At 40.7% G+C, this 16450-nt stretch overlaps 1 protein-coding gene across 16 annotated transcripts in view; it reads left to right on the top strand.

The window, feature by feature from the left end:
- Positions 1-16450, top strand: part of RBFOX1 (RNA binding fox-1 homolog 1) — a 2033116-nt gene that overhangs the window by 1261069 nt on the left and 755597 nt on the right. The window lies entirely within an intron of this gene.

Here is a 16450-nt window from a genome sequence, read left to right as displayed (position 1 = left end):
ACTAACAGCAAATGTGCCTTTTATGTGCATAATTAGGGATTACGGATAAATCACCCTCGTTGGCATACATATATGTTCCTCCATACAAGTTGAGTAGATTTGTTGTTGTTGTTGTTCTTGTTGTTTTAGCTCTCCAGAAAAGAGCCTTCCTTCCTTTATTTTTTTTTTTATTTCATTTTGGAGAAATTACCTTTCTACCACACTGTGTTCCAAATGGACCTGTCAACGGAGATTTCTGAAAAAATGAGTAAGTCACCTAGGGGCCATATACACAGTTTCTGTGAGTTCCTTCTCCTTGACCAAGTATGGTGAAGAGGAGGTGGGCATAAAAACTAAACCTGGCCACTTGTCCTCTCTCCCCTGGGACCCTGACTCTTTAGAAGAATGGCTATTGATGATGAATCAATGGCATTAATTTCTGCATTAATGGTACCCTTTTTTTTGAGTCCTGCTTCTGTAAATATCCCACATCTTTCCTGTCAATCCTCCTTTTTAATAAATTAACCTGTTATAGGTTCCATTGCCTGCAGCCATAGGATTACCAGATAATTCACTACATCTCATTCCAAAATGGATTTAAATGGTCTCTGGAAATAATTATAAAAATGACACAGAAAAAAAAAATACGATGACATCGTAACAAAAACACCTAAGCCCTTCTGCCTGGGACGCCATGGCTGAGATGCTTATATTGGATGCACAGTTTTACTGAGTGACTTTTAAGGACGCCCAACTCTGGGAGACATGGTACCGGGATTTGGAAAATAATTGTACAGAACTGCCTTTACAGGAATGGACTTAGGAAAGGGAAAGCCTGAGATACCTCTAAAGTGAATAAAAGAGGAAAAAAGATGAGGAGTAGAATTATCGTTTAACTCTATGATAATAGAATTGGACCCAATGATGTTGGACAAGATGATGAATAGTATTGGATAAAATCACTTCTTTTAATATGATTAGGTTGTAGCCAGGTAACATTTAATATTTTTATCTTTTATTAAGTGGAATAGAATAGAAATATTTCATTAAATAGAGTATTTTTTCTCTCTCCATGAATATCATAGAATTTCTGCTTGTTCAGTTCAGGAGAAAAGGGTATGTAAGTTATTATGTAGCTAGTCTTCATAAAAGTTCCAAAATTAGCAAGGCCTTTTCTGGTTTGGGGAAGATTAACAACCTGGGTGTTAACATTTATAAGATATAGGAGAAATTACTGAAATAGGTTGCAGACTGGAAAAAAATATATATTCCAAATATATTTCTTTTTCTCAACATGAATGGAGACAGCCATGCCACTTGCCCAAACTCATTATACAATATATGTTTGCTGTTTTTGTTTTTGTATCGATGTATAAGGTTGGTTTCATCAGTCTCCATATGAGGTAGCCTTTATGAGAAACATGCTGTCAAAGCAAAGTCATTTAAAATTAATTAATTAATGACTTTTCACTGTAAGACCTCAAGGGATAATTTTTTTTTCCCTTCTGTTAGAATGAATGCCTGAAATTATTAAGAAGCTCCTTGCATTTCTCCTGTTTTGTTTGGAAGTGTGTTCACAATGGATGTTTCTCCTGTCGGTAGACTATACCAACAGGACCTTAGAAATGGCAGTGTGGAAAGTGATGTGCTGGTTTGCAGTTTAAAGTTTCAGCTCAGTTTTTAATGCCCAGATTTTGTCAGCATATTTTAGGAACAAGTATGGCCCAGTCCTACCTGAAGATTTGGTGGCTGGTCCCTCATTTATTTATCTTGCTTTTTCCACAAGAGGTTCCCTGTGTAGGGTCATGGAAGATAAGGCACTACAAAATGGTGGAAAGTCTCTGAATCCTTGGCCAATCGTGTCAGAGTTAAGATGTTTCTACAAGTCCTTGCTATCTTTCTTTGGAGACTGGAGCAGTAGGGAAGGAAAAGAGAAATTGAAAATTCCTCCCTCTGTTCTCTTTTTGGTTGGATATTTTATAAAATCATATTTCAGAGAAATGACACACTGCCATGCAGTCAAACAATGTTGAGATCTATGAAGAAAACCATGATTTTGGGTTTTTATTCTCATAAAATAAAAGGCAACCTGTGTATCCAGGTATCACTATTTTATGCTAAGGCCACAATTATTTTATATACCAAAATTATGATCATAAGAAAAGTCACTGGCTTATTAGTAAAAATCAAGCTTCCATGGTTCACAAGGGAATATCCAAATTATTTCTGGAAATCTTCAAAAGGTACATCACTTAAGCTCACATTTCATGTATCAAATATCTCCTCTTCCAGCTTAACTGCTTCCAGAGGCTCACCATTGCTATCTCTTCTATTGAGAACTCTATTGTACGTTCCCAGATGTTGTCTTTGGATGCTCTCCCATGGGTTTAGTTTTGGGACCCCAGACTATCCTTAGAGAGAGGGAAAAGGGTCCTCTTTCCAGCTCTATGCTATGATTTGTCACCTAGTCCCCAAATTAGCTTTGCCTGTGCTGTCTTCTTCATCTAAGCCCCCCTATCTGCAGGTGGCCCCAAATCAAGGAGAGGAAATGAGTAGGGGGCAGATGCAATTTCCATTCCATTTTGAACGTCCTCATCACCTCATCACCTTTGCAAGCCCCGAACTCCCACTTCCTATCAAAATCTTCTCCCTCCTCTCCTTATAAAATAAAACCTTCTGGACATGTCAAAGGCACCAAGCACATGCAGAGTCTGGGAAAGATCAGTCTGGAATGTGTGCAGAAAATGACTAAACAAGGTGGTGTTTGTACTCTCCAGGCCTCCATTTCAGCTCAGCCCAAACCCCTTGTTATATAAAAGAAAAGAAACAATGGCCCAGACTGGTTGCATTTCCTCCCTGAAGTTACCCAGCAAATTATTAACCAGGCCCCACCACTAACACTCTCATCTTGATACTGGCAATATCCGAGGTGCGGTTCAGTGATCTATACAAAGGGAAATTAGATTCAAACAAACATAACAACTTGTCCTGGAGTGAAAAGCAGATGCATAATTTCTCTCATTTGTCCCTACTTTATTTAATAGCCCACATAGGGAGCTTATTTAAAAGTACAAAACAACAACACACCAAACCGGCCAATATTATGAGAAGATCTCATCGAATCATCAAAATAATAATAATAATAATAATAATAATAATAAATTATATATAAATATTATAAATATATTATTATTATTTTTTTTTCTTCTGTGATGTAATGACCTAGAGGGAAGATCAGGGGGACCTAGATGAGAGAATTGTCCTTTTTGTGTGCTTGAAGTTGAAAGCAAGAAAGTTATTTAAGATAGAATTTGTGGAGACGTCCAAAGTGTTCCTACTTGTTTTCTGTGACATGTTGTACATGTTTTCATTCAGTAACTAACTCTTGAATACCTACTGTGTGTTAGGCCTGATGCTGGGTGCTGGCTGCAGTCCAGAGAGTGCATTAGACCAAGTCTCCAGCTTCACGGAGCTCAGAGTCTAATGTGAGGGTGATGGGGGTGGGGCAGGTATTAATCAAATAAATAAATCAGTAACTTCCATCTTTAATAGGTGCTATGAAGGCAAGTTACATTGGAACCATGAGAATAGAAACCAGAGAGGACTGGGGTGCTTGGCTGGCTCAGTGGATAGAGCATGTGACTCTTGATTGCGGGGCTGTAGGTTTGAGCCCCATGTAAGGGGTAGAGATTATTTAATTTTTTTTTTTTAATTGGAAAACAAAAGAAAGAAAGAAACCAGAGAGGATAGATGCAAATTCAGGGATTTTTTTTTTTTTTTCTCAAAGAGACATTTTTGAGAACATACCTAAAGGATGAGTAGGGGTTCACTAGGTTAAGCCTTTCAGGAGGGAAGATCAGTGTCTGAAAAGGTCTTTGAAACTTGAGGTCTTAAGGCCACAGCATGGGAGGAGAGGCAGGGCTGGGCATTGCCAGGGCACTTGAGGTTCTTGGGTTGTGCCTCTTTGCTGGAATGTATTGTAAGACTCTAAGTAAACGAGTGCTGTCTATTTGCATCTTTAAGCCCTCACTCCAGTATGTTCTGTGGCAGGCCCTGTGCAGTCTCTATCCCTACAATATCCCATTGAATCCTCCTACTGATGAGTAAACTGCATATTGTAGACATTAATTGATTTCCTCCAGGCTACCTGCTTATGACTTGCCAGAGGCAAGATTCACACCTGGTCTGCAGACTTTGGAGCACGCATTCTTAACTGTTACACCCCATTGCCTCTAGGGCTAAGAAAAGCTCTCCTATTATTTGTAGCCAAACCTCATTCTGGTTCTAATTACCTAATATTTCGCTCTTAATAATTACTTTAGGAGGAAAAAAAAATTCAATCATCACCAAATTTGTCAACGCTGTGTCTATACCCGTGGGTATAATTAGAAAAATATAATCTCATTCCATTGATGCCGAGGGCAATGTTGAGCCTTGGAAATAAAATGCTTGAAGACCTTCAGGTCTAGAATCTTAGCAATATTAAGATTGGGAAGTACTTTGTGAAGAAGAGTTACTTTCTAGGTATATTATGCTCCTTTAAAAGAATCATGGAATCTCTGCCTGTTAAAAAGTCTTGAAAGAAAGAAAGAAAGAAAGAAAGAAAGAAAGAAAGAAAGAAAGAAAGAAAGAAAAGAAAAAAAAGAAAAGAAAAGAAAAAAAGAAAAGAAAAAAAGAAAAGAAAAGAAAAGAAAAGAAAAGAAAAGAAAAGAAAAGAAAAGAGGGAAGGAGGGAGGGAGGGAGAAGCCTTCTATATGGCCATCAATCTTGGGTTTTGTTTTTGCAAGACTGGCTCGAGTTTATCTTTTTTTTTTTTTTTTTTTTGAGTTTTTCTTCACACAGTTTTTGTCCACTGATGAACTGGACTTCAAACCAAGGTGGCTATGGCTTTAGAAGGAAGTCCTGGCCCTTGGGAAGAAAGCTTTGAGGTGGCAGTGTGCATATTGCTGGGCAGGGGTTCTGAGTAAAGCCTAACCCCTTGACTGGATCCTGTAATACATCAAACTGTCCACATGATTGAAGGCAAGGAACTTTGTTCCCAGAGATTTTAAAGGGAAAACTGACACCCAGGTAACACATTTCTGACCGCCTTAATCTGTCATAACTTCAAACACACTTAACCAGAACACCTCTTTCATGTAGGAGGATGCTGCTTAGCTGTCAGCTGCAGACATCACCTTCTTCTACTGTCTCAGGTTGGAAATAATTCAGTCTTAAAACTTACTTTGGAGCAAACCCCATTGAAATGGGGCGTTCTAAGCACCTTTCTATTGTATGAGGTTTTTTCTTAAATTTATTTCTGGCTACGGAAATTTTATAATTGACAATAACTTCAGTATCCATACGCTTTGATTATGATTCATGTCAGACAACATGGGGCTGTGCCCTCCATGAACGTTTGCCTCAGACCCTATTCCTGCACCATCTGCCAGGAATCTCACTGTGTCCCATTATTGTGCTTTAGAATTAGTAGACCTGGTTTTGAATCCAGCTCTGCCATTCTGCTAAATGATCTTGGGACAGTTGCTAATTTTTTTGTCTGTTTTCTTGTCTCTATTTTTTGTTTTGTTTTGTTTTAAGATTTTATTTATTTATTCATGAGAGACACAGGGAGAGAGGCAGAGACATAGGCAGAAGGAGAAGTAGGCTCCTCGGGGAGCCTAATGAGGACTGGATCATGGAACCCCAGGATCACTTCCTGAGTCGAAGGCAGACACTCGACCACTGAGCCACCCAGGCGTCCCTGTTTTCTTATCTCTAAAATGGGAATAAAAATATCTTGGGATGCCCTGGTATATTTGTATTATGCTTTAAAATTTTTTATCCATTCCTCTCTTTATGACCTTTCCATGTTCCTCTCACTGGAGTGCCAGACATATCATTCCCACCTTCGTTTACGCTGGTCTTGGTCATTTGATTTCATTTGACCAATGAAATGTTAAAAGCCATGATACACGCAGAGGCTTTAGAAGTGCTGTGCAGTTGGGCTCATCCTCATGTATTTCTTTCATCACTATGAGGATAATGGTCTCTAGGGGATCCACTGGCCTCAGGAGCCACAGGGATCTACCCTCAGCTCACACCACAACTAAGACCAAGCTCAGTCTAGTTTAGCCAAACCACAGTGGACCCACTGATGCAGGAGTGAGCGACAACCATGACTGTTGTCGAATGCCGTTGAGTAGACTGATTATGTAGCGTATATGTGAAATAATGCATGTTGTTGTGAGATACATATTCCTATTTCCTATTCTCCTCTGACATTACCAAGCATTCTGTTTTTACCCATTATAACCTGTATCATTTGGCCACTGTGATGGGCCACTGTTGCTTTTCATGCTCAGCTTTTGTTTTACCTTCTTCTGGGGAGACACCTCAGTTTTTCTCTCTGAAGAACTCTTTTCCCATAATTTCAGTCTGTGTCGTCAGGTGGGGGGGGGGGGTCAGCTTCCAGGGCAAATCTGAGATCTTTTCTGCCTTCCTGGACTCTTCCATTGGTCCTAGAGTGTGTGTCTGACCCAAGTGAGTCCAGTCAGCTGACTCTCGGAAATTTACAAGGAACTTTTGGGAAAGAGACTTTATTTCCTCCAGAGATGGTGAGCTAGCAGAATGAACGTCTGGGATTTCTAGAAGCCACCTCTCTGGTGTGAAAGGCACTTGTCTGAGGAGGAAGCCAACATGAAAGAAAACAGAAAAGAGACATGTAGACAGGTAGACGCTTCTACATAACTGTATAAGCACCTTGAATCATCTATGTATGAATCCAAACATCCATAGATTTACAGCATGATGATCTAAGAAATTATATTCTGGGCGTGGTCAGTTTATATTAGGTGTTTGACCCTTGCACACTCAAGAGTCCTGAATTCTGTTTATTTTATTTTTTTTGTTCTGTTTATTTCACTTTAGAAATTATATCCCCCCTTATATTCCCCCTTGTAGTTGACTGACGATCTTATCTCCTTTCATGCTTTGTCCCCCTGTGGAAATGGCATAGTTCCTTGTAGAGTGGGTGCTTGGTTATATTTGAATTATTGGTTTGCTATATTGGTCAATAGTAGATGCACACACACATAAGTTAACATGGCTATATGGTCTGTTTGAATACTTATTTCAGTTCTTTGGGGTCTATACCTAGGCATGGAATTGGGAGGTCATGTTGTCACATTCTGTTTACCTCTTCGAGGAACTGCTGGCCTATCTTCCATAGCCCTAGTCTTGTCAGACTTTGATGTGGTTGTCTCTGCTTGTCAGGGGTTGATGATTCTTGGTGAGCAAACCTTCTGTGTGACCAGATAGGGAAGCATGAGTGTATTGAGTTGAGAAGTGGTCATCAAACTGAGGCCATTGCCCGCTAAATGGTTCTCTGGTTTTTCTACAGCCACTGGAGGAGATGGGCAGGGAAGGGGCAGACTGAGGTAACAGCAGCTTTTATCAGGCTCAGAGTGCAGGTGACATTGAAGGAGGGAAGGACCAGTGGATGGATGACAGTTGGTTTGAAATGCTGGTGTGGCAGGCTTAGCCTGAAGATCCATGCTCAGGAGTTCTGCTTGCTGCCTTTCCCAGTCCATCACCATTATTCTTGCTTGGACACATGCATTCTTCAATGCCTGTTGACTCTCAGCCATCCTGTGGTCTGTTACTGTCACTTGCAAGAATTTGGCTGTCAGGGAAGATGCCAGCAGGCCTTTTAAAAGCCACTGCAAACTTTCATTGCTAACTTGTAACTTGGAGGAACTTTGAGAGAAGGGTTATAAATAAAACGCATGCATCAATCTGGGTTTCACAACAGGAATGCAATTCCACTTCGTGGCTAGAGATAAAACATGTCTTGCCGTGCACAGTGAGCTCTTCGCCGTGCTTGCATTTTATTTCCCATCACAATCTAAGTTATGGCAGATGAAGCTGCTCATAAGGTATGAGGTTAGACAACCCCATGCTAATTCACACTTACACATTATAGTGTGTTTTTAAAGGTCCAAGTGCTGCTTTCTTTGCCGATGGAAGGGATGGGGGTTCAAGACCCCCACGGGATGGAGGTGAACATGGTCTGACTCTGCAACTAGGTCAAGCCTTTTGAGAAGGACGTCTGACTCTTAGATCTCCCTGTGCCTTAAAATGCCCGGAGAAGTCGGCCACACAAAGGGTGTGCATTAGTATTAACAAGTGTGCTGTGGTCTGGCTGCTGCCAAGAAGTGTTCTGATAAATGTTAGTGTTCGTAGCCAAGAAGCAATGAGCCCTAATAGCTTGGTGGGTCGGTGTGTAGACCCTTTGTTCAGTGCTTTATGTGTGTTATTCTGATTTCAGGTTCATAGTCATATGCATTTACTATGACTGTTATTTCCATTTTACAGATGAGAAACTGAGTATCAAGGGGTAGTAGTTACTTTGTCAAGCTCTTGGCTGGTAAAAGACTGGACCGGCATTTGGCCCCAGGATGGGCAGGGGCCTGTGTTAAATACATGTTGCTCCATCCTGCCCTGCCTACCCACCTTGAATTACCCGTAAGGGAATGTTCTCTCTTCCTCCTTTATCCATATACCTGCCCGCCTCCTCCTTGCTCTCAAATTTCTCTATTCTTTATTTCTTAGGACTAGTAGACACTATTCTTGTTCTTTTTTCATTCACATGTCTGTTTATTCGTTTGCTCATTCATTCATTCATTCATTCATTCAATATTTTGAATAACTGTTAAGTATCAAGCACTGTTCTAGTTGCTGCAGACACAAAGATGGGTAGCAGGACACCCCTGCCTTAGGGAATAGAGAATCAGAGAGACATAGAGCTCTGTCTTGTGAGCTGATGTTGAGGGAATTATGGGATACTACTGGAAGGATCGCACTGAAAATATGCCAAGCTAATCAGGACAAAGAGCAGCATCCTGGAAGAGGTGACATCTGTGGGCGGGACCTGGTCTGCATCTGATGGATAGGGAGGTGGCCATGTGAAGGAAAGCAAGGACTGAGTATTTAGTTATCTTTCATCTGTTATTTCCAGATCTTTGGTACCTTTTCCATTTTATTTTATTTTTTAATATTTTATTTATTTATTCATGAGAGGCAGAGACATAGACAGAGGGAGAAGCAGGTTCCCTGCAGGGAGCCTGATGTGGGACTCGATCCCAGGACCCCGGGATCACGACTGGAGCTGAAGGCAGATGCTCAACCACTGAGCCACTGGGTGCCCCACCTTTTTTTCTTTTAAAGTAATAGAATGGTTAAGAGAAAGTTCAATAATATAAATAATTATCTTACCAACAAGGCAACAACTCAAGATGTCACTTTGCTTTAAATACAAAGTGGCGATTTGTAGTAAATTCTGGGGTTTTATTTTCATTTACATGCTAAACACATCGCTTCTGTTTTTGTTAACAATCATCACAACAAATAATAATAAAAGTCTGTAGGTTAAAGTTGTCCTGTTTTGTCAGCACAATACTGAGGAGACAAAATGGACCAGTTGCCTACCAAAGGACGTTCCTCTTCAGACTCATCATCCACTAGCTTGAAAATAATCTTTCTTGTATTTATTCTTTGCTTGGCCTTCCTTGAGAAATTTCCCTTAAACATTTTTTACCTTTTCTTAGAGAAAATGTTTAAAAACAGTTCATTTTTTTAAAGCATTGTAATAATATTCCAGATATAATAGGTGTGGAGTGTAAAGAGAAAGGGTTAACCGTTCAGAAGTGAACATTAAAAAGTAGTATTGTTTTCTGTTCCTTCTCCTTCCCCAGAGGCAACCGTTGGCAGCAACTTTAAGTGTGTCCCAGATCAGGGTTTCTCAGCCTCGCTCCTGCACCCCTGACATTTGGACTCAGATAACTCTGTGTTGCGGGGGGCGCTGTGCTATGTCTGGTAGGCTGTGTAGCAGCACCCCTGGGCCCCTACCCACTGGGTGCTCATAGCACCTCCCCCTCCACCCTAGCTGTGACAACCAAAAATACCTTCAGACATTGCTGGATGTCTCCTGGGGGCAAAATTGTCCCGTTGAAAACGACTGTTCTTGATGTTTTAAAAATACACACATAAAATGCAAGAATCAATGGAAAAGTCAGAAATTATTGGGTATTTGGGGGGCGATTTGGAAAGGAAGAGAGAAAATAATTCTCAGAAAAGGGAGTTATGTGCTTAGGACAAGCAAGTCGAAAACACAGAAGGAACTTTTTTTTTTTTTTTTTTTGATAGGGAATGTCTGAATATCTACATATGTGAAGCATTTTGTAAGTTCATCTTATTCCTCCATTTATTTATTTATTTATTTATTTATTTATTCATTTATGATTTAGTTACTTATTCATGAGAGACACAGACTAAGAGAGAGGCAGAGACACAGGCAGAGGGAGAATCAGGCTCTTCCCAGGGAGCCCGATGCGGGACTCTATCCGAGATTCTGGGATCACAACCCGAGCCAAAGGCAAGCGCCCAACTGCCAAGCCATCCAGGCGTCCCTATTCCTCCTTTTAAAAACTGCACTATCATTGCCCAGTTACTGGGTACCTACTGTATCCCTGCAGAGAACATGAGTCCTTGATTGATAACACAAGGAAAGAAACTGCAAGGAGATGAAGGGAGCACGGTAGGGCAGTCAGTGGGAAGAGAATGCAATAGGGATTTCAAAGACACTGGCCCCAAAATGAAGGGGGACGGGGTGGGGGAGCCCCCAGCTGGTGGAGGCAGTGACAGTAATCCCACTGAGGAACTCTGATCTGCATTCCGGAGCTGGGCATTGAGATCAGTGGAGAGCTGATGGAGACCCAACATGATCTCAGGAGCCTGGCAAATCTGAATTCAAATCAGTGGAGGCTGAACCACAGAGTGCTTGCCTCTTAGGGATTGGGGTTGCTGCATCTGCAGAAATGCTACACTTTTCTTTACGTCCTTTACATTACTTCCTTTACATTCTTTACATTCTGGGTAGGCCTACCAGGTCACGGGTTAGAGTGTAGAGCTGGACCTGGGGCCACGGCCCATGCCCCCCTACTTGCTGTTTATTTCAGCTCGACCTCCTCCTCTCATGTCTGCCCATTTCAGTTTTCTACCTGGGGAGGACAGGAGGGACCTGACCACCTCAGACTGAAAAGATTGAGTCACAGTAAGTGCTCACTAATTGTTAGCTGTATTACCACTTGAGTGTTTCTCATTGGCTGTTGTGAGGCTTCCAGTTGGGGAGATACCCTGGCACATTGCCTGGCATACTGTAAGCATCCGATAAAGGCTAGCACCGGTGTAGCCTTGCTCTCTCTCTGTTCCTCTCTTTATGTCCCTCCTCCTCTTGGCTTTTCCTTCTTTTTTTTTTTTTCTTTTTTATCTTCTTCTCTTTCCTTCTTTGCTACAAGCCTCAGAGCTCAGGAAAGAGAGAACTAACCCTAAGACCACGCGATTTATTTTTCTCACGCCCATTTCTGTTTTAATAATTATCATATTGACTCTGAATTTATTACACTACAAGAATGACTTTATGTGGAATCTCATGAATTTAAACATTAATGTAAGATAAATTAGTTTTAAATTGAATTCCTCGAATGCAATTGAATGTGTTTCCGTATGATGAATAAGGAATTTTCCAAATAAAATCTAAATCTCTGATGTTCCATTTTTGAGCAGGTGGAAGAAATATGTGGGGATATTTGATAAGGTTAAAATATGATTGCTCTGCAATAGATTAGGCATGCTATAAACTAACTTTTTAGTTTGGGGAGAAAGCAGTCTGGGGCCAGAGTTAAGTAGATAAAATGTGAAGATTTCTGTGGACATGTTTATTAAGTCTCTTAGTTACCTCCAATTTAACAACAGTTATAATAAGATAAAATACCCTTCTAAAGAGGACACTTTTTTTTTTTACATTTTTAAATTAATCAACTCCCTTGTTAGAGGTTAATTAAAAACAAAACAAACAAACAAACAAACACCTAGCATCTGCTTTAGTCCTATTTTCTCTAAAAGCCCTTCCTTTCAATATGATCTCCAAAGGCCTGAAAATGCTCTTCTCGAAAGCAGGCCAAAAAGCAAGTGGTCACAGATGAAGAAAGTAAATCCATTAAAGAAGAAATGGGAAAAACGTGTTCTGTCCCTTATCAGACCCAGAATTATCAGTGGATGAGAAGTGCTTATAGGGAAGGAAGAGAAGTTCTGCTCAGTTCATGGAGGCCTCTGTATGGTGACTTACTGGGTATTATTTGTCACGCTTCAGCAGGGTGATCTTTTCAAAGCCCAAATGTGACCAGGCCACTCCCCTGCTCTCCAAAGCCTACAAAATCAAGGTAAAACCCATGGCGCCTATAAGTATCAGAGCATCCTACTCCCAGCCTAGTCGTCTACCCCACTCCACCTCCCTCCTTATCCTTCACCTGCACTGAGAGCCCTTCTGCTCTCCAGGGGCCATCTCCCCTCCCAACAGAGGGCATTTGCATCCTCTGAACCCCCACCTGAATCTCCACCATCTCTGTCACCCTCACTTGGTAATTCTTCCCTAGCCTTTGGATCCCAGGTAAATTTCCATTACTTTAGGAGTGCTTGTTTTTAAACTCCGGCTATGTCAGACCCCACTATTTATTCCTCATAAAGCATTGAGTTCCTCTCCTGGGTGCTGATAATTTTACCTATAACTTTACATCTACTTCTCTAGTCAGTTTTGATTACTGCCTTTTTTTTTTTTTTTAACCACTACACTATATGCATCAGAGGGGACAAATCTTGTCTGCTTTTTGCTCATCAATTCCTCCCTATTGTATAGTTTGATACTGGCCACTGTAGACCCATGTGAAAATAAGAGACTCTAAACCATGGTGATCTAAAGACCCAGCAGAGAAGTTGAGAAGGTGCATGGGACAGGTACCAGCAAGTAGTCTGGTTTGAGGAGGAAGGCCAGTGACTAACAGATGGGATCCTAGTACTATCCCTTGCTCCTTGTAGGGTCTTTATTTGTAATTGTCCAAGGTGAGAAGTTTCAAGAAACCAAAGAAAATGGTAGGTCTGCCATTTTGCCCAAAATGAGAAAGCATCTGAAAGGGAATTAATGGAGCAGCCTGCATGGCTCAGTTGATTAAGCATCTGCCTTCAGCTCAGGTCATGATCCTGGGTCCTGGGATCAAGCCCCACATCGGGCTCCTTGCTCGACGGGGAACCTGCTTCTCCCTCTCCCTCTGCCTGCTGCTCCCCCTGCTTGTGCTCTCTCTCTGTCAAATAAATAAAATATTTTTAAAAATGAAAGGGAATTAATGAAATGTAGTCAGGAAAAAAATTCATTGAGAAGTTCTACTCCTAGGAATTTAATCAACATGAATATATTGCAAAAGGGAGCAAGATTATATGAGGAAGTAAATTCATTGACGTTAAACATCTATCAGTACATTGCTTGGGTACATTTTGGTTCACCCATAGAGTGAAACACAACCATCAAAAGAGTAAAATTAATTTATGGGTACTAATATGAAAATGTGTTAGTACTATCCGTTAATGAAAACAAGTATTTTCAAAACCGTATATATACTATAAATATATTTTCTTACAGAGTGTTATAGACATGAGTGTGTGAGAAGGGATTATGTGTGCCTTGTAATGTGCACAACAAGGACATTCTAAAATGACATACAACTGTTATTCCTTATTAGTTCCTCGAATAAAGGCTGATGAGGGGCAACTCCCACTCTTTATTTTCCAGTTGTTATATGCATTTTAATAGCTAACAAAGATGTAATAATACATTGATGAAGAAAAATGTCTCAGGAACTCTAGGAGGAAGATCCTAGAAATATAAGAAGCATGAAGCATCCTCTCTGCCAGTGGTTCTCAACTGAAATGATTTTGCCCCCGCCCCCCACCCCAGAACATTTGGGAATGTCTGGGGCATTTTGGTTTGTCACACTGGAGAGTACAGTGGGTGTTATCAGAATCTGATGGGTAGGGACCAGGAATTCTGCTAAACATCCTACAGTACATAGGACAGCCCTTCCAACAGATTTATCTCAGCCAGAAAGAATGTCAACAATACAGAGGATGAGAAACTCTGCTATCTGCTGGATCCCTGCTCTTCCTGTCCTGGTCTTTTTTGAAGGATGAGTTCCTTCATCATGATGGCAAGGGCTGGAAAGAATTACCAAGGTAAAATCTTCCATGACTGCAGAACACTCAGGCCACCCGTAAAGCCATCAGGATGGCAGCTTTGCTACTTCCTTTGTTCCCAAGGGACAAAATTATCTTGGTGGAGAACCACTGGCATGGAAGATGCTTTTATGCTGCCTGTGTTTCTGGGGTCTTCCTCCCAGGGTTCCTGTGACATTTTTCTTCATTTTTGCTTCATTTTAGATGCCAGGTAATATTGGTAAGGCGGTGAGTTGTGGGTCCAGAGATACTTTAATTGTAGCTCCTAAAAAATTCTCCAAATGTAGCTCCTAAAAAACCATATAGCCTTCTGATTTACCTAAAACTTCCCCCAGTGCATCTCACCCTCTGCCTCTGGTCAAATTTATCTCAAAGTCTACCTTACAGTTATGCTGGGCAGATTCATAATGCTCCACTGTCACTGAGGTTCACTTTATTTGCAGTTGTCTTGCTCATTATTATTTCATTAGCATCGTTGGTGGTGGGAAATGAGAGAGGAGCCAGTACAGTTTAGTCTTACTTTAAATCTTGGGTTAGTTTCACTAGAATTTAAGTCTATTCTCAGCTCACCCAGGTCTTATGGTCCAAGATGTAAAAATTCACAAAGTTCCTTTTCTTAGACTCCATAGTTTCTTCCAGCACCTTGCTGGATGATACATACTCTTGAGATTTTACGGAGTTAACGTATTTCAGTTCTATTACCTAAGCATAAAATAGAAATACCCTGAAACATATTTAACCATGTAATTATGCCCATGCAAACCCTCTAACCAAATGGCTATAATATACTTAGCCTAATATATTTCCCTTCTCAATTAGAGATTGATATAAGAGATTTCCCCTTCTGATCATTACATCCAGAGTGGGGTGAGTGTTTAATACAATTATCTGAGTAACTCAGGGAAATTATTTTTCACCCCAAGTCAGTGTTGTGGAGAGTGTCCTCATGGAGGAATGTTAAGCACTTTTTATACAAAGAGGATAACCAGCAACTCAGTTCCATTATTCATGACTTTTATCCCTTCTGTTCATCTCTTGGGTTTGAAAAGAGCTGGTTCTTTGGGCAATGTTTTCATTCCATTTCCACTTCTTTGGGAAGAAGGGACATTGGGTCTAACAAGACCCAGACTTGGGGGATTTTTATAATCATCTAGAAGTGAATGCTGAGGGAGCATCATTTATGCAACGAAGGGAATAGGAGAAGCAAAGTCTTACTTCTAACGCTCCATAAGAGGGGGTGGAATAAAATAGCTGTTGTAAAAAACGGGAAGATTTTGCTAATATACAGAATAGTGTCACTAATTAAATAAGGCGCTTGGGAATTAATTGACAGCCTGCACTTAAGAATATAATTACGTAGTAATCAAGCATTTGTAGACAAAACTTAATGCTATTTATTATGTGAGGATAAAACTTTTTCCTGATATTTCAAAGCCAGGGATTTGACTTTGTTCCTAAATTCATCTCCAGAAATGAATATACTGTATTTGTGTGTGAGGAACCCAAGTGAATAAATAAGTAGGAGTTTCTGAAGGGAACAACACAGTGGGATTTATCTTGAAAAGAGCAATTGCAGACATATGTCATATGTCATTACCGGAGAGTTGGCGACAGTATTATTCATTATGTGGTTTCAGAGTGTTCTAAATTAGAGAAATGGATTATTGGAAGTGGATGATTTCCCCAGATTGCTACTTAATAGTGACTAAGGGGTCTGCATTACTCATATTTGCAATGAAAATGGTGCCAAAACCCAGCAGTGGTTGACTGAAATGAAATGTAAGGCCTATTGGGTATCATCTTGAGATGCTGCCTAATTTTATGCCTCTTGCTTAGTATAAATGTCCCGGGGTCTCAGAGGTTGGGGTGCTTGCAGCAACTGCAGATGGGAATGAAGGTTTCCAAGCTATTTACCTCTTTGTTTCTCCCGGCTTCCTTGCCGCCCTGTATGCACACTGCTGTAATTACTTTACCAACTAAAAATAAGATTCTCCATTTGCCCTTTTCCATCACTGGAAAGTGTCCACCTTTGCAGCTTTCTGCATGTGCTCCTACCGTTTTTAAGGTGCCAAGCTTCCATCTGAAATGAGCAGCCCAGGTGCAGCGTTCATTTGTTAATTCTTTAAATAGAGTCCCAATGAAGTGTCAAGTCCTGTACTAGACCCTGATTGTGGAGTGATAAGCAAACTAGTGTCCCTGCACCTCCATCCCCCCCCACCCCAGGGCTTTCAATCTCATAGGGAGACAGATATTAAACACAAAGTCATACAAATCTGTGTGTAATTCCTGCTTCCCTGCTGCATGGCATCGCTTACCACTTACTCTAGATCAGCATGCTCCAGGCATACCAACCTTCTTTCTCTTACTTGAA

The sequence above is a fragment of the Canis lupus genome, chromosome 6, assembly GCF_003254725.2.
Source record: "Canis lupus dingo isolate Sandy chromosome 6, ASM325472v2, whole genome shotgun sequence".
In the NCBI taxonomy this organism is placed as follows: domain Eukaryota; kingdom Metazoa; phylum Chordata; class Mammalia; order Carnivora; family Canidae; genus Canis; species Canis lupus.
This window is presented reverse-complemented; position numbering and strand designations above follow the sequence as displayed.